The sequence below is a fragment of the Camelus dromedarius genome, chromosome 4, assembly GCF_036321535.1.
Source record: "Camelus dromedarius isolate mCamDro1 chromosome 4, mCamDro1.pat, whole genome shotgun sequence".
Taxonomy (NCBI): domain Eukaryota; kingdom Metazoa; phylum Chordata; class Mammalia; order Artiodactyla; family Camelidae; genus Camelus; species Camelus dromedarius.
The window spans coordinates 33,134,242-33,161,738 of NC_087439.1; the positions used below are offsets into that span (position 1 = coordinate 33,134,242).

The window sequence follows — 27,497 nt, forward strand, 5'->3', positions numbered from 1 at the left end:
GTGGACATTGTACTGAGTGACATTACTGCCCAAGCTGCCCCCAACCCACCCCTTTCCCCAAATGAACTTTCCCCTGCTGCTCAGAGATGAAACAAGAGGCCAGCCCCCTTTTCCCCCGTTGTTTAGTGACCTTTTTGATTACTGTTGTTGTAGTAAGCACACTTATCATGAGATCTACTCTCTGAGTGAATTTTTAAGCTCACAATAGAGTATTGCTATCTATAGGTACAATGTTGTATGGCAGATCTCTAAAATTCACTCCATAGCTGAAACTTCTTACCTGTTGAACAATAACTCCCATTTCTCCTCCCTTAGGTGGGCATCATTTCCCTCTCTGTGTCTGTCTATGCATTTGACTACTTTAGATGCCTCCTAAAAGTGGAATCATATTGCATTTGTCTTTGTCTTTCTGTGTCTTTCATTTAGCATAATGTCCTCCAGGTTCATCCATGTTGTCACATATGGCAGTATTTCAATTTTTTTAGGGCTAAAGAATATTCCATTGTATTATTTACCACCTTTCTTTATCCATCCTTCAATTGATGGGCATTTGGGTTGTTTCTTGGCAATTGTTAATACTGCTGCAGTGAACATGGTAGTTCATGGAGATCTGGATTTCAGTTCTTCTGGATCAGTACCCAAAAGTGAATCATATGGTAGTTCTATTTTTTATTTTTTGAGGAACCTCCATAATGTGTCCCATAGTGGCTGCACCATTTTCACATTCCCATCAATAGAGTACAAGGTTTCCAAATTCTCCATATCCTTGCCAACACTTGTTAGCTTTTGGTTTTTTGATGATAACCATCCTAACATGTGAGGTGGTATCTCATTGTTTGCAAGTTTTGGTTTGCATTTCCCTGATTAGTGATGTTGAGCATTTCTTCATATACTTGTTGGGCATCTTGTCACTTTTTCTTTATTATTTCTGCTGCTTAATATTTTTACAAGAAATTCGCCTAAGATGAATTAATAAAATTCTTCATATGTCTTTTCTAATATTTTTAAGGTATGTTCTTTATAATTAAATGATAAATACACCTAGAATTTAGTTTGCTCATAGGGTGCAATAGGATTATTGTAAGTGTAAAATGTAAAGACCATAATAAATTGTCAACATAGGAAAAAAAAAACTAACCACATACTTGCCTACCATTCAACTCTAATTACAGATTACCTCAGCATCCTAAAATTTACAGTCCCTTGGGAGTAGCTCTTCTTTGGCATATTAACACAAATTCTCTAGAAAATAAAAATTTTATTTTTAGTAGTTATCTTTATCCACTGGCATTATGAGTTAAAGAGAGCTTTGCAGCAAGTCCTTGATAGGAAGGAATGCTGGACAATGGGTACAGGCCAGGATGAAAAGGTGCATTAGGGAGACAGGGTGAGGGCTTTGCAAAGCAAAGGGGAAACAGTTTCCTAAAAGGTAGGTTGCCTGTTTAACAATAGGCTTTCTGCATAATTTTATCAGAAGCAGCAGTAACATGGAGTAGTTATTGTTGATGTGGATTGTCAATGCTTAAGAGTGGGTGGCTGCCATATTGATAACTGTCTGGCTATGAGCCACCTAATGTGAAAGCTCAACTTTAGACCATGTTCACACATACACATGGATTCATCACACAGAGTCAGTAAGTACTAATTCTAAAATAATTGAAGAAATATTTATGTTTCAATTGCAGAAACATGAGCTAAAATTAACAGATTGTTATATTTTACAAATAGATTTAACATGACAAAAATAATGAAGGACTCAGATTAGTCTTTGTCTTTGGTTGGTTTGGTTCTACAAATAAATTTTAAATTGTATGTGATATTAGCAATTTGAATAAAGATACATTCTAAACATATGGAAACTCCAATAAATGTATCAAACCATTAAATCTTTCTAATTTATATGGTTGAAAATAAGATAAATGGAGTTACAGTGATAGTATTCTTATCACTCAAATTTATTCTGTCAGAATTGTCATTACTAAATGAGCTCCATTATTACATCAGTTTAACTTTTTAACTGTTTGGTATTATAAATTTTGTACATTTTTGGTGCAACATCTCTATGGTGAACAAAATTTGAAAACTGTGATAAATGAAGGATTTTATACAAATTAATAATTTAGGGAATTCTATTATTTTGGCATAATTTAATTATGTTTTCAATAAAAATTCTTAATGGAATTGAGGAACGTAGAGCCCAAGAACATAGAGCTGAATAAGTTATTTAATTGATCAAAATGAACATCCAATTACATGTAACTATGTAAAACTAGCCTTTGATCGTTGTTATTTAAGCGAAGGTGGAAGGGAGGGACTTTGACTGGAAAATAAGGTATAACAGGGTACAGTGTTTTTACTGAAAGGAGCTACTATATGGAAGAGCTTAGATATTCCTACAGATTCAGAAGACAAGAAATTATAAGGAGACAATTTTAAATTCTAGATCAAGAAGCTTTCAAGAAAAAAAATGAATCAGTTTGCAATGCAATGAGCTCCTTGTGTCTGGAAATATTCAAACCAAGATTAAATGTCTGTCTTTTAGGGATGTTCTAATGAGGATTGATTAAGAAGTTGGATTTGATTTCTTACCAGATCTCTCTAACTCTAAAATTCTACCATCAGAGAAACTTACATTTAAATGAAAAAAAAGTCATATGTATTAGTCTCTGAATTAAAATCAAAAGGAAACAAATTTTGACTCATGAAAAATTTCTAATAGAGAAATTCTCCAACCATGGAACAGGAAGCCTTGAAGAAAGGTGACTACATATCTTTGTTTCGTTGGAATAGTCATGGTGCATGCCTGTTACCTGGAATGATTATTAATGGCATCCACTTTCACTCACAACAGTGTCCTGATTTGAACAATAAAATACCTGATCATCCTACTTATATGGCATTGAATATAGTCTATATGGAAGTGACTGTCTCTGGAAGGGGCTAAGTGGACTAATCAGGATAGCAGTCATTATGGCACTGCATGGGGAGTACACACCTATTTTACCAAAGTCTAGAGGTAATCCAGAAATCTTTTAGGCTTTTAGATGTCAGTTTGCAAGTAAATTCTCTACTTTTATTTATATATATATGCATGAACATATATACATAATGTTTAAACTTTCATTTACAAAATAGAGTGTAAACATACAATTTCTCGGTTATACCAGACATAAGAGAAAAACTCTAGAAAGATTAAATAAATGGTGTATATATGAGATATATGTATATATGTGTGTGTATATATGTATATATAATATATGATGATAAAAGTTTAAGTATATTCTTCATGTAAGAAAAAATGTACATATAGCATGTATATACATTTTTCTACAAAAGAAACAATATATATACACATATGTATATATATATTTTTCAGCTCCATAATTGTATTGGAGATATTGACTTATTTCAATCTGATTTTTTATTAATATACTGTACCTTCTCTAGCAATAATAAAAGCACCTTACCTTATATATATTGGGAGAAAAAGCCACATAAAATTCTAATTTTGATTGAAATATCATTATAGATTACAATATAATGATAGTAGTTTTCCCTAAATGTTTGGAAAACTAAGTAGACATGCCATAGTATTTACCAATATCCTTCTTTCCAAAAATCTAGAATACGCCTACAAAATTATTTTATAATTTCAGATGTATCAAACACATTGTCTTCCATTGTAAAATACTGCTTTTAGACACAACATGTAGAGCAGACACCCTTGCACTTCCTCACTCCTGCCATTATGGCATCTATTGTAGTTTATATTCAATGAACCCCCCAAATTTTAAAATCACCTTTCTTATCTCTGTTAATGTCTGCCAAATAGCTGTATGGCTAGTGGATGCTTATGTGTTCAACAATAAACACAAATGAGATTAAATCTTAGCAAATGAAAATATTTCCTACAGCCATGTGTTCTATTTTTGAGAAATTCTATGTAATATCAGACTAAACTATTATTTCTGTGAATTTTGTGGATCAGTGTTTGAAAAATGAACATGTTCAGGAGGAGGAATTCTTTAGGGTTAGGATTTTCCCTGCCAAATACGTAAAGTACACAATTGGAACATATTTATCATCTCAATTCAATGGTTTACTAGTCTAGAGTCTCCAACCTTTGCAATGAAAATATAATTTCTTCATTGTGAAATAAAATTAGGACAGTTGGAAGCCAGTGCTGATGGGCTGAAAAACAACCTGGGGAAACTTTGCATCTACTCTTCTCAATTTTCTTACATTGGCTTTTCCACTGTTTAAAGTCACTGTATTTTATTAACAAAGAAGTGAACAGGAAGGAAAGCCATGAGGTATGGGCTTCTTGGCAGGCTTCATAGTGCATGTTCCATAGGGCTATTGCCCACAAATGTTCATTTGTGTCAGATATAAAGATGTGCTCACAGAGGTCTTTTTCCTCATGGTTGTCAGTAAAGAGCAGTAGAGGAGGTTGGTGGTCATGTGGGAAAAATTACAAATGAGTGGTCTAACACAAACCATACCATAAAAGCTCTATTCTATTTATAAAAATGCTAGTATTCCCTGTGACAAACCTTCTCCAGTCTCACTTTCCACAGCTTTCTTAATTATCTTTAAGCAGCTAATCTAGCCTGGCCTAGGCATGGCCCAGAGTGGGTAAGTAAGGCTCTACTTTCATTCTACTTTCAAATGTCATCTCATCCTGGTCCTGAAAGCCAGATCCTTCTCTGCACAAACCTATGCCATCCAAGATTCTAAATTTGATTGCAAACTTCACCCCAGACCAGACTTCTGGGGACGGTAACATGGAAATAATGGTTTTGTTTGTTTGTTTTGGGGGGAGGGGGGTTGTTGTGTCTAGTTTTGTTGTTGTTGTTGTTTACCTGTAGAATCTTTTCCAATAAGAGTTACTTGATTACTTGATGTTCTAGTTTCCCATTTTCTTCTGGCCTCACTTGGGAAAAACCTCAAATATGGGTGAGAAAAACAGTAAGTAGAAAACCACCTCAGGGAACCTGTATTAGCTGCTAGCATTATAGATGTGCTTGGCTTAAGAGTTGTCCAGGTCAGTGGAAGATGAGAGGGTATGCCAGGATCTAGAGTAAGCAATTAGAGGCCTGGGAGGAGTGAGAGTGGAAGTGATGAGAGATGACCCTAGGGTGGTAACCCAGGAGTCAGTTTGGCTACATAATGATGAAGGGCACTACATCTGGATGAAGAGAGACTTGGAACAATAGTAGCTGTCTCCCACAGATGGAGCTTTGGTGATATCATCCATCCTCAGCCTTTCTTCCTTTCTCCTAATCCATGATCATTGCCCAGGGACCCCTATTTTCTCATACCTGCTTCCAACTTCTTTTATTTTACCATCTTTTAAAAATCCAATGTTCGTTGAATATAACCAATAATTGCTATTTCTCTTCATTCTTTTCTCTTCTCTGTAAATTAAAACATTAACAGAGAAAAGATTTTGACTTGTTTGATCAAACAATAAAAACGTGTATTAACATAGAAGTAAAGTCATAATCCAGTACTTAGCTATGTAACCCTGGACAAGTGATGTAATCTCTCTATGCTTCAATTTCTGTATCTATAAAGAGGGAATATTTATAATATTTATTGCACAGAATCTCATTATCTCCCATATCCCATTTTTGTGATCAGTAATGAGATAAATGATGTAAAGATACTGAAACTGTATCTGAGACATACCTAAGGACTTTAAAAATTACACATAATAATAATAATAATAAATATCCAGAGAAAATGATAAAATAACACACTGGCCAATGGTCAAATATTTTATACATAAATATGTATGTATTCTATTTTTTTAGAAAAAGTATTGAAAATATTATTGATAAGTAACAGATATGTGACATAGATTATTTGTATAAGTGACATTTTCTTTTATATAAGAATATACTTCTGGCTTACTTTAAGGCAATGTTTGTCAACCTGGGGCGGAGATCATAAGCTGCTTTGAAAATCTGTGAAGTACATAAAACTATTCCCAGTCAGATACATAAATACATAACTTGGTTCATATACATTTGGAATTCAAAGAAGCTTTGGTTTCTATTTACAGAATTCACAGACACATAGGAGCCCAGGACCCCAGGTCTAGGACTGTAGCTTTAAAAGCAAGAAAGTGAATTAGGCAACTTGGATTTGAATTTAAGATCTAATCATGTAGATTATTTTTTAATTTGGGGAATGTGACAATCTCTAAGTATTGAATATTTTTATTTAAATTAGCAGTTGAAAATGATGACCTCTCTTTTCTTTCTGCCGTTTGGTTTATGTGCTTGAATATTTTTTAGAAAACATTTTCTAGTATTTTTTAAAATTATTCTTTCCTTAAAAATTTTGGTTCTTTATTATCTTATTAGCATGAGATATTTTATTGTCTTAATATTCTTACTTATGTCTTATTTTCACTAACTTTAAAATCATATGCAAAGGGTACGGTGTTACTTTACTAACTTTAAATAAGTAGAATCTGATCTTTGTCCTCTGAAGGTTACTGAGCAGTGCAATGCATGAAGATTTTTGGTTTTGTATTGTGCTATGTTTAAATGACACGTTTTGAGATGCTTTTGCAAATGACTTGGCAAATGCTGTATCAGTGTCTTTGATGCAACTCTGGTCTGTAGAGATAATACAGATTGATTTGCTGGAGAAGCCCATGGTCTTCATGAGGGAAGGAACCAATCCTGTTCCAAGTTCCACATTTAAGAGATTAAACTAGGGTGGCCACAAGAAAGAAAGTTGCAGAGAAGGTAGGGAGAAGCAATCTTGACCCCCAATCAGAAAAGATGGGCTCAGATGCACAGAGCAAACATGAGGCTGCCCATTGTAACTGAGAGCTCCTGGGGCTGGCTGCTCCCACAGTCGTGTGCTTATCTGGGATTGGCAAGTTGGACTGGTAGATGGGAATATTTCAGCCCCACCACAGTGCCCTGGACATGGCTCCAGAAGGAAAAGGTGATTTTCAGTGAAGAGGCTCCACCTTATTTATGAGATGCTTCACCCTGTTAAAAGTGTTTGCCTCATTTTCATTTCTGTCTCTTTATGGAAGACCCAGCCACCATTCCTCCCTAAGTCCTGAACCTGGTGGCACTGGTCCACTAGAGTTGGAATCTTCACCACCTCATCTCTACAAGGCCAGGCCCTGGGGCACCTTAGCACCCTGTGGAAGTGGCTGAGTGAGGAAGTCAAAGGTGCCTTCCATTAGAGATCCTGGCCAATCTGAATAGGAACTTCCTCATCCCTGGGCCTAAGCCTGAGAAGTGAGGCATGCCAGCCTCACAGAAGAGCAGGGTACCACGTTGGGGCTCATGGCCCCAGAAAAGAAAGCCTTGCTCCTGCCTCCAGTGTGAGACACATTATTCAAGGCAACTCGAAGTACCAATCTGCCTTGAATAACTGTTCTTTACTATTGCAGTCTGAACTCAGACATTCTTCTATTAGAATATGCATGTTGACAAGATCTCTGGTGATTCTTGTTCAAGTTAAAGTTTGAAAGAATCATTTGGTCTCATTTTTATCTCCTCTGGTTGGCTCTCTAGTTTCCCTCTGGCCCCTATAATAGGTCCACAGGTTTTTTTTCAACATTGAGTCCCTTGATTCTAAAATCAGCCCAGCTATCTCAGTCGGTAGAGCATGAGACTTTTAAAATCATACTCACTAATCGTTATAATATGACTTCTCTGGGAGAACTTAAATACATAAAACAACTACTAACAGAGATAAAGGGGGATATTGATGGGAATACAATCATAGTTGGAGATTTTAACACTGCATTAACATCATTAGACAAATCTTCCAGACAGAAAATAAATAAGGCAACAGAGAAATTAAATAATACAATAGAAAAATTAGATTTGGTGAATATTTTCAGAGCCTTACCCCCCTCCGCCCAAAATAGGATATACATTCTTTTCAAGTGCACATGGGACATTTTCTAGGATTGATCATGTACTTGGGCACAAAAGAAACCTCAACAATTTTAAGATAGAAATTATCTCAAGCATCTTTACTGACCACAATGCCATGAAACTAGAAATCAACTACAGAGAAACAAAGGAGAAAAAAAGAAAAGCATGGAGATTAAACAACATGCTATTAAAAAAAAACAGTGGGTCGATGATGAAATCAAAGTTGAAATTAAAAAATACCTTGAGACAAATGAAAATGAAAACACAACCACACAAAATTTATGGGACACAGTAAAGGCAGTCCTAAGAGGGAAGTTTATAGTGATACAGGCCTTCCTCAAAAAAGAACAATCTCAAATAAACAGTCTAACTCACCAGCTAAAAGAATTAGAAAAAGAAGAGCAAAAAACCCCAAAAGGGAGCAGAAGGAAGAAAATAATAAAGATCAGGGAGGAAATAAAATAGAGATTTAAAAAAACATAGAAAAAAATCAATCAAACCAAAAGCTGTTTTTTTTAAAAAGTAAATAAAATTGACAAACCTCTGGCCAAACTTACAAAGAAGAAAAAAAGAGCACAAATAAGCAAAATAAGAAAGGAAAATGGAGAAGTTACAACAAATAACATAGAAATACAGAATATCATACGAGAATATGATGAAAAACTATATGGAACCAAAATGGATAACCTAGATAAGATGGACAAATTTCTAGAAACATACAGTCCACCAAGACTGAACCAAGAGGAAACTGACCACTTGAACAAATCAATCACTAGAAATGAAATCGAATTAGCAAAAAAAAAACCTCCCTACAAATAAAAGTCCAGGACTGGATGGCTTCACCGGGGAATTCTACCAAACATACAAAGAAGAACTCATACCAGTCCTTCTCAAACTCTTCCAGAAGATTGAAAAGGAGGAAATACTCCCAAACTCATTCTATGAAGCTGCCATCACCCTGATACCAAAACCAGGCAAAGACATTACCAAAAAAGAGAATTATAGGCCAAAATCACTGATGAACATAGACGCCAAAATCCTCACCAAAATATTAGCAAATACAATACAACAGCACATAAAAAAGATTATACATCATGACCAAGTGGGGTTCATCCCAGGGACACAAGGGTGGTACAACATATGCAAATCAATCAATGTAATACATCACATCAACAAGAGAAAGGACAAAAACCACATGATCATCTCAATAGATGCAGAAAAAGCATTTGATAAAATTCAACACCCATTTATGATAAAAAACTCTCACCAAATTGGGTAAAGAGGGAATATATCTCAACATAATAAAAGCTATATATGACAAACCTACAGCCAGCATAGTACTCAATGGTGAAAAACTCAAAAGCTTCCCACTAAAATCTGGGACAAGACAAGGATGTCCACTATCACCACTCCTATTCAACATAGTCTTGGAAGTCCTAGCCACAGCATCAGGGAAGAGAGAGAAATAAAAGGGATCCAAATTGGAAAAGAAGAGGTAAAAGTCTCACTACATGCCGATGACATGTTACTATATATAGAAAACCCAAAAAGGTCCACACAAAAACTACTAGAGCTGATTGAAGAATTCAGCAAGGTAGCAGGTTACAAGATTAATGTTCAAAAATCAGTTGCATTTCTTTACACTAATGATGAATCAACAGAAAAAGAAAGTAAAGAAACAATCCCCTTTAAAATAGCACCAAAAGTAATAAAATACCTAGGAATAAACCTAACCAAGAGGTGAAAGAATTATACACAGAAAACTATAAACCACTGATGAAGGAAATTAAAGAAGACTTTAAAAAATGGAAAGATATCCCATGCTCTTGGATTGGAAGAATCAATATTGTTAAAGTGGTCACACTGCCCAAGGCAATCTACAGATTTAATGCAATCCCTATCCAATTACCCAGGACATATTTCACAGAACTAGAACAAATCATAATAAAATTTATATGGAACCATCAAAGACCTAGAATTGCCAAAGCATTACTGAAGAAAAAGAAAGAGGCTGGAGAAATAACTCTCCCAGACTTCAGACAATACTACAGAGCTACAGTCATCAAGACAGCATGGTATTGGTACCAAAACAGACATATAGACCAATGGAACAGAATAGAGAGCCCAGAAATGAACCCACAATCTTTTGGTCGACTAATCTTCAACAAAGGAGGCAAGAATATACAATGGAATAAAGACAGTCTCTTCAGCAAATGGTGTTGGGAAAACTGGACAGCAGCATGTAAAGCAATGAAGCTAGAACACTCCCTTACACCATACACAAAAATAAACTCAAAATGGATCAAAGACTTAAGATAAGACAAGATATATAAACCTCCTAAAAGAAAATATAGGCAAAACATTATCTGACATACATCTCAAAAATGTTCTCCTTAGAACAGTCTACTCAAGCAATAGAAATAAAAGCAAGAATAAACAAATGGGACCTAATGAAACTTACAAGCATCTGCACAGCAAAGGAAACCATAAGTAAAACAAAAAGACAACCTACGGAATGGGAGAAAATTTTTGCAAATGAAACTGACAAAGGCTTGATTTCCAGAATATATAAGCAGCTCATATGACTTAATAAGAAAAAAAAACAAACAACCCAATCCAAAAATGGGCAGAAGACCTAAACAAGCAATTCTCCAAGGAAGACATACAAATGATCAATAGACACATGAAAAAATGCTCAATATCACTAATTATCAGAGAAATGCAAATCAAAACTACAATGAGGTATCACCTCACACCAGCCAGAATGGCCATCATTCAAAAATCCACAAATGACAAATGCTGGAGAGGCTGTGGAGAAAAGGGAGCCCTCCTACACTGCTGGTGGGAATGTAGTTTGGTGCAGCCACTGTGGAAAACAGTATGGAGATTCCTCAAAATTCTAGGAGTAGACTTACCATAGGACACAGGAATCCCATTCCTGGGCATACATCCAGGAGGGACCCTACTTCAAAATGACACCTGCACCCCAATGTTCATAGCAGCACTATTTACAATAGCCAAGACATGGAAACAGCCTAAATGTCCATCAACAGATGACTGGATAAAGAAGAAGTGGTATATTTATACAATGGAATACTATTCAGCCATAAAAACCGACAACATAATGCCATTTGCAGCAACATGGATGCTCCTGGAGAATGTCATTCTAAGTGAAGTAAGCCAGAAAGAGAAAGAAAAATATCATATGAGATCGCTTATATGTGGAATTAAAAAAAAAACCAAACAAACAAAACATAAATACAAAACAGAAACAGACTCATAGACATAGAATACAAACTTGTGGTTGCCAAGGGGGTGGGGGGTGGGAAGGGATAGACTGGGATTTCAAAATGTAGAACAGATAAACAAGATTATACTATATAGCACAGGGAAATATATACAAGATCTTATGTTAGCTCACAGAGAAAAAAATGTGACAATGAATATATATATGTTCATGTATAATTGAAAAATTGGGCTCTACACTGGAATTTGAGACAACATTGTAAAATTATTATAAATCAATAAAAAATGTTAAAAAAAAATATAAGGTTTCTCTGTATGTAAAGTGATTCCAGCCCTCCTCCCTCTCAAAAAATATAATGCTTCCTGTTAAATTTGAACATCAGATCAACAACAAATTATATTTCAATATTCTGTGCAATATTGGGTATTTGGGTCATATTTATACCAAGAAATTTCTTGTTGATAATCTGAAATTCAAGTTTAACTGGACATCTTGTTTTTTTATTTGCTACATCTAGCAACTCTACCTATAGATGAAAATTACCCCCCTTGTAGAACTAGTGATTTCTACCAGCATCACTATGAATATTTGCCTAAACAGCTGTATCTTTTTCTATAACAATTTTTAAGTTCCTTTTCAAAGAGATGGAAGTTGAAATCCTGGTCTCTACCCTCTACTGAGCCAACATGTATATGCCTTTGTAAACCTACAAAAGATGTCACTGAACATAGCCTTATTATATCTTAAACAGGATCTGGTCTTGAGATACCAAACACTCTGCTTTCTAACACTTGTCAGAAGAAAGTACTTTAAATTAACTATGAAAAGACAAAAAAATCCTGTTTGAAAATAGTCTCCAACATACAAAAATCAGTATCAACTAATACTCTGCAGAGGATTAAATCTTTCCAGTGCCGAAGGCACATTTTGCTACTAAGTCATTCCAGCTTGCCCATCAGGAGTCTCTCTTGCTTTAAATTTGATACTCTATCTGCTGGATCACTGCTAAAGCGTTCTCTGGTCTTGTAGGAAAACTGGTACCACCTTCTTTGAGTGGGTTTTTTAAGGTCAGAATTGGCTCTGCTATCATCTGTGTTGGGGATTTGCAGTTGAACACTGAATTGGTGCGGGCAGGTGACTTTCCTGAAGGTACCTCTTACTTGTCCTTGGGCCCAACTCTGTGTGGAGATGAAGTGCACTTTTATTTGGATAAGAGTACTGGATGAGAGCGCTCTTTAATTTCAATAGTGTGAAGTCTGGTCCTGCTTGCCAGGTTTCCAGAACTTAGATAAATGACCTTAATCAGCAATATTATTACTGCAGTTTAAAGTCTTACTACAGGCGTGCTGTTGATGTCTGATTTGTAGTTTCTACCAAAAGTCTCATAGAAGATCATTTAAGGCATGTGCTGCTAACAAGGCACTTGCCTGTATATTTAAAGCCTATTTGGGGATCAAATTAGAATTACATGTAATCATATCACTCTGGCAGAATGGCCTCTTCTGAATTCTCTTTTTAGGTTTTGCCTTCAAATTTTATCCATTGTCATACAAGATACAATCCCAGGCATTTTAAAATCTTCACTTTTTAAATTTTGTTAACCTAATTTCCCCTCTTATTTCACATTTACATAATAGTTACATTAATTTATATCATATTTATATTAGGGACACAGTGTAGAAGATTTTGCTTGTTTTTGTTACAAAAACAAGCATTCGTGTGATAAAGTACAGTTGAAAGAATATCAAAACAAATATCCTTGTACACAAATGCTGTTTAAAGACTAAAAACTAACTGTACGTTAAGAGAACCTGAGTGCCTCTTCTGAATTGCCTCATCTTGACTACCCTGCTGCTAGAGTTGAGTGCCATCTTAAATTTTGTGATAAATATTCTACTGATTTTTTTTTTTTACCACATACATGTTTATGTGCTTGCTTTTGATCTTTTACGTAACTGGAATGAGTTTGTATGTATTCCTCTGAAACTTAATTTTTTGCTGAATATTATGTTTTTTAATGTTCATCCACACTGATTCATTGTCATTGCTGTGTAGTGTTCTGTGCTCTGACTACGTCATAATGAGTTTACTCCTGCTACCAAATATGGCTACTTGGGTTACCTCCAGCTATCTGTATATGGCTCCTGGTACAAGAGATTCTCTCATGCATGGTACCGAAAGTGTGCAGTCTAAGGATTAGCTGCATTACCTGGAGCTTGTTAAAAATTCCTCACACTGGATCTACTGAATCAGAATCTGCATTTTACTATACCTTTTGTGGCTACAAAAGTTTGAAAAGCACTAGTCTATGGGATATGAGCCAATTCTTATTAGTACACACAAAGTTCCTCTTACTGTGACACTTTTACCAGCAATGGCATTATCAGGCTTTAAAATAATATACCATAGAGAATGGAAAAATTGTGTTATTTTTATATTTTCCTGATTATCAATACTGTATATAAATGCAACCGATGTTCACATATCAGTCTTCTATGCAGTCATGTTGTTAATGAGGTTGAACCGCGATTATTTGTTGCCATCAATATTTCTTCTCTTAAAAGCTTGTTCATAACATTGTTCATTTTTTCATTTTCTTTTTATCATTCCCTTCTTGATTTTAAGATATTCTTTATGTGTTCTGTAAACTATTCCCTTGTTGGTTATAGGTGCTGAAAATATTTTCACCCACTTTGGGGCTTGCCATTTTAATATCTTTATGAAGTTGTTGATTAACTGAAGTTCTTATTTTTCATAATAGTGAAATTTATCAATGTTTTCAGTGGTCATCAGGTTGTGTGTATGTGTGTGTGTGCTTGTGTGTGCTTTGTCAGTTTGGTTTCTCTGGTCATCTGATTCTTTACATTTTTGGAAACAGAAGTCACAGTGAAGTTCTCTATCTGGACCTTCTATCACCTTCAGGTCCTAGCTAATGCATTCCCAGTGGCAGGTGTGTACAGACAAGAAAAAATAACCAGATGGAAAACAAAGATCACATTATAGCCAGGCTGATGATATGCACCCATCCTCAAAGCTGGATTCCAGAGCAGACACAATCTTACCTAGGAACCCAGTCAGAGGATATTAAAACACACACACACACTTTAAATGCAGAGAGATTGACTATAACATGTTCACTAACCACAAGGAAGCAGGAAATGCTGGAGACACTAGAGCTCCTGTCCCTGCTTGTGGGGCCCAGGACACCCATCCATTAGTATAACACGGTCAGTGAATGCTCGGGGCTGTGCCTGAACAAATTTGCACTGTCTCCCTCCACAGCTGAGGGAGGTAAGAGCCACAAAGGCAATGGAATGAATATAAAATCATCATGTTCTTCACCTGTTGGCCAAAGCTAGCTCAATCAGTTAACCAAAGCTTCACCTATTGGCCAAAGCTAGTAAAACGAGACTGACATTAATCACTGCGTTCTCCCTCTGTCTTCCTCTTTCTCCATGAAGCCATCAGGCTCTGGTCAGTTAAAAGTAAAGCTAGTCTGATTCCTAGTTTCATAATGCTTCTGCTCTCTTTGTTCTGTGTATCCAGGGACCAATGACTTTGGCATTCAGCTCTTGCTTCCAGAAATCTCTGTAATGGCTCTCAAAAAGACATTACATTTTACTCAAAACATACCACACCATGGATTAAAAATTCACACTTTATTCTAACTTCCATTTTACATTAGGTTCAGTTGTGTTGTCCAATATAGCTCACATGAAGATATATAGGTTCAAATAACAGAATAAAGTATGACCTACATTTAAACAATATAACCTTAACCCTCTCATTACTTAGTTCCTACTGAGAGTTTTTAAACCCCAACCTTTGTAATAATGTAAATTCAAAGGAATTATAGTACAATTTCTTTTTCTCACACTATTTATTATTTCCCTTGTCTCAGCTGGAAGGGTGACGAGACAAAAGATAATATGACAAGAGTTGAGTTGGGGTAATTAATATGCATGGACACTTTGTTTCTCATCAATATACGCATTGTGAGAACTTAAAGAAAAACGTACAGCTTATCATAAATATTTTCTCTACAACACTATTTGTTTTCCTTTTTAAAATGCAATGCAGAATAAAACTTTAATCAAGGCATTGGCTGTACATGAAATGAAAATAGTGCAAGATTTGAACATGGGGAGAGAAGTATGTGGCAACAATTTGATAAGATTATCTCTTGAAATAATCTGTAATAAAAAAATCTATTAAGTAACCTCATTTTTTTGGCTCAGAAATTTCCCTATATGTCTATTCAAAACTACTCTTTTCATTGCAAATAACCACCTCTCTAGAATTTTAATAAAAACAAATTTCTGTGAAGTTTGCTCAGAGAAAAGTGACAGTATAATCTAATTTTGACAAAGAAATGTTTAGGCACTATTTTATGTACTCTGATGTCTGGTTTTATCAACAACCAAGGAGATCTTAATATATGGGCTTCTGTCTCAGAGTGCTGAGAACTAATTTGAAATACCTTTATTTTTTTTTCCCTCCAAAACCACAAGCATCTAACTTTTGGGATAAGTTGATAGCTGCTTCTCGCTGTAGAAATAGAGAGGGGTAAATGTGTTATGAAAGAAACAAAGGCTCTGGAGGCAAGTGCCCAAGGCAATCTTCATTAAAAAAGAAATTCATTTGACTAGTTTGAACAATTTAAACAAAAGCTATGTGCTGTCATTATGTGATCTATTTTGGGCTTGAATGCAGTTGTACTGGGTTACATAATTTATTACATCTTATGGGAAATATTTGGAGTTATTACCTTTTGGAATCAGCATTCAAAATACCATGATTCTCACACTTGGCTAGTGGTCCAGACACATTTAACCTCTGTATCTTTATACACCCTCTTATTTCATCCCAGATTGCCCATATTTATCTGAAAAATGCCCTCAAGATCCTGTTCAACTATTGTCTTTTTGCTGAGTCTTGTCCCATGGCACTTTATCTGGAACCCTAAAATTGCATTCATAACAATGTTTATAGTATTTATTTACATCTGTAACTCATTGGCAGCTCCTCAAGGGAAAAGACTTTGATTTATTTGTGTATCTCTGCCCAGTACCTGGAGCAAATGCTCTTCTATATAGGAATGCCGAGGAGAATGGGCAACAGGTAAATGAATGAACAAACAAATAAAAGTAGTGTTTTTTTTTGCAGGCATATTTGAACACTATGAATTTATAATTTATGTCTAATCACCCAATATTGTCCAGCATGCCAATTGCTTCAGACATTATGGCTTATGAGAAGAACTAAAGGGTCTGGTGGTATTAAAAAGAATTGAGGTTGTCATTAAGTTTATGTGAAAATGAATGTTGTATATGTATTTGAATGTAAATACTGTGGAAGATACAAAGAGATACTGTTTTCTTCCTCAACCAAATCTAGAAATGAGGAATTTTATATTCTTTATATTCCGACTTTGTAGCCAGATGGTCTAAGGCCTGTTTTACAAGACTTGTCTACTTGGAATAAATTCTTGAACCTTAATGAGTCCCAGCAACTCATCTGTGAAATGGGAATAATAAATTCTGTCCTAGCTACCCCCAGAAAAACTCTGAGTATCTAACCAAGTGAGATAGTAAAGTAAATGATAAGTGGTCTGTAAAGCCCTGTTTCATGGTTTGCAAATGAGATCTCTCTTTCTTAAGTAATATTTTTGACAGGATCAGATTTTCTGCATGCTGAGAGTTCAAGCAAACTAGTTAAGGAGCCTCTTTACAATAATACACCTGCCTCTTCTAGTCACTGGCCCAGATTTATGAAATTACACTGAAGCCTAAAATCAAATGAAGAAAACTCATTAGCCTTCAGCCTAATGACAAAAGAAAAGGAATGAAAAATAAGAAATCAGTTTACTCATACACCTGTTTTCTATTATTCAAATGTTTTGTTGTAGGAAAATAAGAAGCATGTAGGTGTGTGCTGCCTCCTCTTGGATGCTTTTCCATGTCTCACATCTCCCTTTTTGTTTGTTGTTGTTGTTGTTGTTGATTGAAGTATAGTCAGTTTACAATGTTGTGTTAATTTCTGGTGTACAGCACAGTGATTCAGTTATACGTGTGTGTGTGTGTGTGTATATATATATATATGTATGTGTATATTCCTTTTCATATTCTTTTTCATTATAGGCTATTACAATGTACTGAATATAGTTCCCTGTGCTATACAGTGGGACCTGGTTGTTTATCTATTTATGCTTAGTAGTTAGAATCTGCAAATCCCAAACCCCCAGTTTATCCCTCCACTCTCCCTCCCTTCCCCCCAGTAACCATAAGTTTGTTTTCTATGTTGGTGAGTCTGTTTTTGTTTTATAAGTAAGTTCATTTGTGTCCTTCTTTTTAAATTCCACATATAAATGATATATGGTATTTTTCTTTCTCTTTCTAGCTTTCTTCATTTAGTATGACAATCTCCAGGTCCACCCACATTGCTGCAAATGGTATTATTTTCTTATTTTTTATGGCTGAGTAGTATTCCATTGTGTGTGTATAACATACATATGTGCATATATGTATATATACACCACAATTTATTTTTTAATTTTTTCAAAATTCACAGTATTTTTTCATATAATCTTTTTTTTAAATTTGAAGTTTAGTTGATTTACAATGTTGTGTTAGTTTCTAGTGTACAGCATAGTACCACCACTTCTTTATCCAATCATCTGTTGATGGACATTTAGGTTGTTCCATGTCTTGGCTATTGTAAATAGTGCTGCTATGAACATTGGGGTGCAAGTTTCTGTTCGAATTAGTTTCCTCCAGATATGTGCCCGGGAGTGGGATTGTTGGATCATAGGTTATGGAGAAAATATTTGCAAATGATGCGACCGACAAGGGCTTAATTTACAGAATATATAAACAACTCATACAACTCAATAACAACAACAACAAAGAACCCAATCCAAAAATGTGCAGAAGACCTGAACAAACATTTCTCCAGTGAAGACATACAAATGACCAATAGGCACATGAAAAAGTACTGAATATTGCTAATTATCAGAGAAATGCAAATCAAAACTACAATGATGCATCACCTTACATCCAGAATGTCCATCATTAAAAAATCTACAAATGATAACTGCTGGAGAGGGTGTGGAGAAAAGGGAACCCTCCTGCACTGTTGGTGGGAATGTAGTTTGGTGCAGCCACTATGGAGAACATTATGGAGGTTCACATCTCCCTTTTCTAATTCCTCCCAAGCAGAATCAATCACTTTATTCCCTATGCGTCTGTGGAGTTGCTCAAACCTTGAGTTTAAAATGTCACACTGATTTGGAATGATCTGTTTGAGTCTGCCTTCCCCACCAAAAGGGAAGTTTTTGTGGAAGCATGTCTTTTCCTTTTCGTATCACTACTGCCCACCTAGCTCTGCACCTGGGATTCAGCAGGGCCTCAGGAAACACTGACTCTTAAAAAATAATGGAAGTTTCAAACTTTTCCTTCAGATCCTTTAGTATTAAGAATGCTCTGAAAGAGGCAAAGAGAGAAGAGAGCCTGAATACATGCCAGGGAATGGAGAGGTTTTGGGAAAGAAAAATCATGTGACAATTCTTCAGAAACCTTGGTAATGATGGAAGGCTGTGTAACTGACCTAAAACTTAGTACTGAAAAAACGAGGGCTTTTCACTTGTTGAAGCAATGCTGTCTATTCAAGTGGATAGATTTATGGAAGGGACACGGGAAAATGAGAGCTACTCCAACAAAGGCCATTACAGAGAAGGGTCCCAGGAATCTGTTATTAAGCTTAATATCCTTTGTTCTGGTGCTATAAGGACTCAGCTATAGAACAAATAGGAAACATGCTTGTGAGGGAGAAATGGATTTTATTTATACAGAAAGTAGAAAAATCCTCAGCCTTTGAAAAAACAGAGGAAAACAAAAGCACTGGAACAATATAAAAGACATGTGATGCCTTGGAATTATATTATTTTAGACACTCAGGCTAGGGCTAAGGAGTTTGAAGCCCTTAGCTAGAAGAAAATTGGGTAATTCTATTTATTTGGCCAAAAATTTGAGTAGTAATGAAATGTATAGGAATGTGTTTTGCTATTAAATCTTAAATTCATTCTTTTTTTTTTTTTTTTTTTTTGCTTGAAGAAATGTTGAACTAAAACTCATACTCCCCATTCGCATGAGTTTTGCCACATAGAGGTGAATGGAGCCAAGTAAATAAGGAGTTAAGGTGCAGTTTAAAAAGTAGAATATGGCATGGAAAAATGCACAATGGAACGTATAGAAAAATCTGAAAATAGCTTGAGGAAGCCAGAGCAGCCTTTCTGAGTGAAGTGATACTTCTAAGCCAAAACAGAAATGATGAGCAGAATTTAGCCAGGGAAAAAAGAGACAGTGGGAAAATGGAGTTTTTCTGACAGAAGAATCAAAGTTCATCACTGCAGAGGATTGAGGGAGCGTGATGCTTTCCAGGACCTGAAAGGGAGAAATTTAACATAGTTGGAAGAGTTTAGCAGCAGCATGCAATTCATCTTAAAGGGCAACAGGGTGCCACGGAGGGACCTAAGTGGAAAGTGAATGATTCTGAGAGCTCGCTCTGTTATATGGTAAAAGAATTGGAGTGGGGATGAGTCTGAAGGTTGCAGGATGTGCTTGCTGTTCTCAACCTGCTGTAGAATGTTGATGGCCTAATCTTGTATAGAAATGAGAATGGAGAGATGTACACGAAGTCCGGGAATTTTGTGGAAGTAGAAATAACGAAATGTAGTGATTTCTTAAAAGTTTTAAATTAAGAGAGGGAAGAAGTCAAGGATGATGGCAAGTTTTCTGCTGCAAGCAACTGGGTGGATGGTTACTACCTTTGTCTGAAATGGGGGCCTCAGGAAAAAAGAGTTCTGGTGTAGTGGCTGTAAGGTTCAGATGACGAGAACTGAAAACCCATATCGATTACTCACCATTGTTACTTGTCATATTTACAGCTCAAGAGTTCTCAAGTGCTTAGACTACTTCTAGTTTCAATTCAGTTTAAAGATTGTTTATTGATTTCTTGGACATCAGCGAGTTATCTTGGTGGATGTCATAGGAATCCATAGTGAACTTATGGTGTGTGGAATGCTGTGGTCCCCTAAAGTGTTTGAAACTGCAGGCAGCAAAAAAATCTCAAGATAACAGTGAAAATGATTTTTTAAAATTTTGAGATCAGCTTGAAGAATCATATCTTGAACATTAATGGAATGAATAAATTCTTATTTTTCTGTTATGGCAAGAAATTCTTATGGGGATTTTCTAGAATGTCATTTATAAGGAGACAGAATGGAGTGTTTAAGCAGCTTATGAAAGAGAAGAGAAAAGAAATGTCCATGAGGAGACATAACAGAGAGAGTTCAAAAGCAATACGAATGACTGGCTATGTGACTGGCAGCTCCAACATAATGAGCTCAGCTGTCTGTGAAGCTCTGCAAGTTACTACAGTGGTAGATAAAGGCCTCACTGATATTATCTTCCATGATTAGTATCCAGGCAAAGACACTAGAAGAGTTTCATTTGTTAAAACAAAAGGCTAGTCTCAAACAAAGCATCAGCTGCCACTTTCAGATTTGCTAGGAGAACAACTCACTTTTTCCTTTAACAGGGAGAAATAGTCATCATTTTAATTTGTCTAGAAGGGATACGCTGCTAATTACCTTCACAATAGCAAGAACTGTTCATTTATAACTTATTAGTCATTGCCCAATACTGATATTTTGAAACACTTCTTGGCATTTCTTTTATTAAGCAGAGATGTAAAGAACACATTGCTACTTTAAATGAATACAAAATTCATATTATAATTTGAAATAACAGAGAAAAGTAGGACAATATTATAGAAAATAAGTACCTGCACAATTGAAGATTTACGAAATTATTTGCTTTCTTCAATGACTTTGTTCAACATATGGCACATGCTGCACATCATTATTTTGAACCCAATCAGATAATTGTATTTATTACTTTCAAAGAATAAAGCTTTTTAAATAAAGCATTTTCTTTAATGCAGCACTAGAGTAACTGGACAAAGAATCACTTTAAACCACTTCATTAAATCATTTTTAATAGTTCATATTTCTTTATCATAAAAAGGATATGTCTGTGCAGGAAAGATAGAAATTAAAAGATTTTTTTAAAAAAAAGGCAATGAGAACTACAAATGATACCAGTGATAATCACTGTGAACGTTTTTATGTATATTCTTGTAATCTCTAGACAGAAAAAAAGAACAATTAATTTACCTACCTTGAGCATCTTCCCATTCAGAATTTATATTTACACTTCATTGTGACAGCAGTATGTTGCTATATGTAGTAATCAAAATTATTTTTTCAAACCCGATTTATGGGATTCTAGGTCAGTTAAAACATAAACAGCATAGCAATGAATGTTTTTGGAATTATATCTTCGCCTAGCCTTAGTATAAATCATTAGAAGTTAAAATTTTAGAATAACTAGTGAAATAAAAGAATCAAATTTCCTCATGACCTGACAGCTTCCTTTATCTTTCCTTTAAGTCTACCTTTATGTCTTTTGAGTGTCTATTCATTAAGTATCTACTTGGTACTTTAATTTAAGAGGAAACCTTAGGGATTCTAGGATGAATAATGTATGGATAATGGCTATAAAGGAGCATATGTCTATTAGGATGAATGACAAACACACAATAATAGCAAAGGGCTGGATAGCAATGAATAGTGGGTCAGAGAAGGAATTGAGTGCCACCTGCATATAGAGCTACCAAACACACCTAGAAGTCTAATTGATTCAGTGAGTTCCAGCTATGTTTGGGATTAAAAGAACAGACTGTCAGACACAACTGGAATGGTTAGTGGTAGAAATATTTTAAATAAGAGGTACAGTTTGCACAATCAAGAGCCATAGACTTTTGATCTTCTTTTAAAAGTGGCCCTCACCTGGCCAATATAAATACCATCAGGGAAACCAAAAAGCTTTGCCAACCCAGGGAATTAGAGTGCGGGCACGTAGGGGTAACTGCTGCACTCTAATCAGGGATATTCTTGGCTCCTAGCTCATTTGTGAGACCGCAGGGGTCAATTTACATTTCAAATCATCAATTGAGGTTATTTCAGTTGTAGAACCTCTCCTATTAAGCACCAAAGGAGTACAAAGTTATTCTGTAGGCGGAACATTTTATTTGAAGTGTGGTTATATGTAAAGGATGCTTTTAGAATTCAGAGATCATGGACAATTGTCTAAGCAAACTAATAAAACATAATCCTCTTCAATATAATTATAACATTAGTTTGAAAATGATCAAATTTACTTTCCAATTAAAAGCCCTTGGTAGTAATTGTAACTTGGCATTCAGTTGTTTAAAATTGTAATGTCCCAATATTTATTAGTAAGGGAAGCTACAGTGAAATTAACTGAGCACTCCTCTGCTGTGGGACTTCCTAATGCAAGGAGTTTTTGGTTTATCTAACTGGGTAAATCCCTGGTGCAAGAGTTCTAATTGGTTCAGGATATTAAAGTTCTTTTCTGGGGGTATGGCCAAGATGGCAGAGTAGGAGATCCTGAGCTCACCTCCTCTCAAGGGCACACCCAAAATTACAATTTATAGCAACTGTCTATGAGAACAACCTGAAGACTAGAAGAAAAGATTTTCTACAACTAAAGATATAAAGAGAGAACCATAATAAAACAGGTAGAGGGATGGAAGCATACTATAGTCAAGACTCATACCCCAGGTAGGTTACCCACAAACAGGAGGATAATCACAATTGCCTTGGTTCTTCCCAAAGAGCCAAGGGTTCAAGCCCCACATTGGACTCCTCAGCCCAGAGGTTCTGCACCAGAAAGATGGGTCTCCAGAAGTCTGATTTGGAAGGCCAGTGGAGCTTGTATAGGGGAGAGACAGAGGGCTGTAGGAAACAAAGACTTCGTCATTAAAGGGCACAACCAAAATCTCCCATGCTCAGTGTACCAGTGCAAAGGCAGGAATTTGAAAGGAGCCTAGATCAGACTCAAAATCAAAATTACAATGAGATACAACCTCACACCTGTCAGAATGGCTATCATCCAAGAGACAACAAGTAACAAGTATTGGTGAGAATGTGGAGAAAAGGGAAACTTTGTGCACTGTTATTGGCATTGTAAATTGGTACAGCCACTTGGAAAACATGGAGTTTCCACAAAAAGTCAAAAATAGAACTGCCTTATGATATATCAATTTCAATTCTGGTTATTCACCTGAAAAAAGTAACACTAATTTGAAAAGATACATGCACTCCAATGTTCACTGCACCATTATTGATAATAGCCAAGATATTGAAGCAATCTAAGTGTTCACTGATAGACAAATGGATACAGATGATGTGGTATATATATATATACACATCATATATATGTGTGTGTGTGTGTGTGTGTGTGTGTGTGTATGTTCCATTGTGTGTATGTATATAATATTCTATTGTGTGTATATATGTATACAATGGAATATTACTCAGCCATTAAAAATGAAATCTTGCCATTTGCTACAGTATGGATGGACCTAGAGCATATTATGATATGTGAAATAAGTCAGACATAAAAAGACAAATACCATACTATCTCATTTATATGTAGAATCTAAAACACAAACAAAACAAAATAAAAACAGACTCACAGATACAGAAAACAAAAGAGTGGTTGCCAGAAGGGAGGGGTGAAAGGGATTAGAATTATAAAACTCCAGTTATATAATAAATAAGTCATTGGGATGTAATATATAGCATAAGGAATATGATCAATAATATTATAATAACTTTATGTGGGGACACATAGTTATTAGACTTGTGATCACTTCACAGTGTATGCAAATGTCAAATCATTAGGTAGTACATGTGAAACAAACATAATATTGTACATCAGTTATATTTCAATAAGTAAGTAAGTAAATAAATACAATGTTCTTTTCTGCTTCCATGTGCTAAACGCACTCTAGGCAAAAAAGTTATAATCAACAACTTTGCAAATATGCATTTTCTAATTATTAATAAATGAATATAAATTTTAAATTGACAAATATTTCACTATAAAAATTTATTTCTATAACTCCATCAAAGAATCCCTGATATTCCTGGCAGCCTCTGATGAAGTTTCAAGCCCTGTACAATAAGCATGCCACCTTGAAGTTTAAGTGGAAATGCTACCATTTGAAATGTAAACTAGTGATGCAGATTAACATTCGTTCAGCATGAAGAGCATTATGGTGCCACAACAGATATATTTAATATGATTTTCCTAATTACAAACTAATGTATATTCACTATAGAAATTTTTTAAAAAGTATAAATGGAAGATAATGCCACTATAGGTAAATTATGGGGAGGAAGGAAAGGAAGAGAGATTCGTGGGGCTTTCAGCTCTGTTTGTTAATTTTTTTTTTTTTAAAGAGATCTGAAGCTCACATGGTAAACTATTTGCCTTTGTTACACCTAGATTGTGTGTACATAGTTTAATTTATCTATTTTTAAATATTTAAAAACCTAAAATAAGACATTTTAAAACAGCCATAAATTCACCACATAGTGATTACTCACTTAGCATTTTATTGTTTAGGCTTCCAGCCTTTGTTATATGAATAACCAAATACATGTTTTATTATAAATGTGGAATTATAATTTTTTAATATTATTCTTTGAACAATGTATATTTCTATGTAAAATATATAGCATATTAAAGATTTTATATGTATATACATGTCTAAATAGATAGATGATAGATAAAATTAACATCACTATTCCATTTGGCAGTTTAGTTGTGTTTTTTTTCCTATCACAAGTTAATTGTTGCAATATTCATTTAAGTACTTTCAAAATGTGTTTTAGAACGTTTGCATGAAACTATACTCAGCATGACCCATTTAAAAATCTTTGCCAACTTCATAGGTGAAAAGTCTCTCATTGAGATCAATATTTTTTCCCCAAATGTGGAATTACATTTCACTAGCCAACAGTTTAAATGGAAATACTGTCGCACAGAAATGGTGTTTTAAGGGTACCAGGATTTGTTTCAATCAGGTACAGTAAAACGTGGGCATGAAAACTACTTTCATGAAATAAGTTTGTTATACTCACAGATCCTAGAAACAGGAGGCATGGCATGCCATTCAGGGCAGCAGCTTGGGAAAGTACCAGGATCAGTCAGGAGGCAGAGGGATTGAGGAAAATGTGGACAAGAGCCTCTGTTGTGGTTTTGTGGGAAGGCAGAGTGAATAGCCTTAGGACTGGCTAAGTTTGATAATCAGTTTTAGTACCTGAGCCTTCCCTCTCTGTGTACACTGGAGTTTTTCAGACTGATGGCTTATTTCCCAATGGCTGGAAGGGGCTATTTTTATGTTCAATCTACTAGAAGTTTGTTGGTAGATAAAATATACTTTAAGTCACAATACATGTTTTAAAACATGCATTTCATGTTTGGTTATCACAGGAATATTTTACAGGTACATTAGGTGATATTTACAACTGATTTTAAAAGCTGTTATTCTATTTGTGTCTTCAAATGACAGACATTGAAAGAATGGGAATGTTGTATGTGGCTTTGAAGTAACAGAATGTGTTGATATTTTCTAAGCCAGCCAGCATTGTACTGCGTCATTCCTGTTGTCTGTCTCTTAGCAAGTCTCCATTTCCCCAACTTTCTAAGCTGATTAGGAGGCCAGGGTTCTTTCATCTCCCATCTTTCTGCTTACTACTCCGCTCACCCTCCTTGAACCCCTTCATCCCTTCTTATTCTTTCTCACCTACATATTACACATATATTCTTCAAATGCAGTACATGAAAGTCATCTGGCTCTTAATGCCACTTGACACTGTTTCCTTACTGACATTAATTTTAAAATTTTTGATTCATTGCTTATTTATTGTTTCTTGTGTCACCTGATGTACTATGACTGATGTTGATGGTGAAATCGAATTTTTTCAAGATTCTTCTTCCTTTTCTTTCTCTATAGAGAAAAATCACTATACCATCACCATGAATTTAGTTCAGTTTAGTTAATGAATTCAAAACTAGCCCTTCATTAAATTCATATTATGGAGTCCATGAGAGAAATAATCTGTGAATATAATTGAGTCTACTGCTTATCCTAAAATGACTGGTAGAAAAATATATCATAACCTCTATTTGTGATGACCTCATGTTGAACAACTTTTAATAGTTTATAAAATATTTTCAAAAACATTGATCTTATTTTATACCCACAATAATATATGTTAGCCAGTTATAATGTATTTTTACTTTATCGTATGTTTGTATAGATACACATATGAATGTATGTGTGTGTATATATATATTTGATATCTTTTTATCTTATTTTAGTCATACAGACAAAAATTCAAATCATAGACTTTGAACTTACTTAAGTTCATACAGATATAAAGTGACATATTCAAGACTAGAGCCCAAAAAGCCCAACTTTTTTTTCTTTTTGATAGAAAATACAAGTATGCACAAAGGAAAAAGTTAACGATCATTCACAATCCTATCACCAAAAAATGCTCAATTATTTAAGAGATACATTTTGAATTCCTACTATGCTGGGTGCCATTCTACTCTACTGAGGAGAGCCACAGTGAAAGAAAGCAAATGACAGTCTGTGCTGTCATGGAAATTTCACGCTAGTAGGGTGACTGAAATAGCTAAAATGTGCAGTATTTGTCAAATGGTGACAATGTGATGGAGAGAAACAAAGCAGGAAAGTGCTGGGACTGGAGATGTGGGATCTAGTGTGAAGCTGATCAGTAATCCAAAAATATGTCATTGAGGAGAAGCAAGATGGCGGAGTAGAAGGACACTTGTAGCTCACCCTCTCCCACAAATACATCAAAACTCACATCTACGGACCTACTCAGCCAACCAGAGCACCTGCTGAACTCCGAAAAAACATCGCCCTCTTCGAAAGACAAAGATGCCAAAAATCTGGTAGGAGAAAAGGAAAAAAGAAAGAAGAAAAAGCAAAACAGTGCAGGACCAGTCCCGCAGGGAGGGAGCAGCAAAAGAGGACTGGCGCTCATTTGCTGGGTCTCCCCTCTCCAATGGAGAGGCCAGAGGGACGGAGGGGGAGCCTCCGAGGCTCAGATCTGCCCTGAGCACCCCTTGACTGACAGAACTGAGTTAAACGGGCAGGGAGGGTCACCATGACACCCAGCCCAAGACGCGAGCGGGCAGCTGGGGCTGGGCCGGGCCGGGCCACCCGAACCGGGTGGAGGACTGGGGCAGCTGCACTGAGGCAGCCCCAGGGGACTTTAGGGTGCTGTGCACCATGGCTGGGCGGGGATACGGAGCAGAACAACCTTGGTCCTCCATAAATTGAGACTAAAGCAAAGCAACACG

At 35.6% G+C, this 27,497-nt stretch overlaps 1 protein-coding gene across 5 annotated transcripts in view; it reads left to right on the forward strand.

The window, feature by feature from the left end:
• GALNT13 (polypeptide N-acetylgalactosaminyltransferase 13) overlaps window positions 1-27,497 on the forward strand; it is a 458,027-nt gene that overhangs the window by 339,160 nt on the left and 91,370 nt on the right. The window lies entirely within an intron of this gene.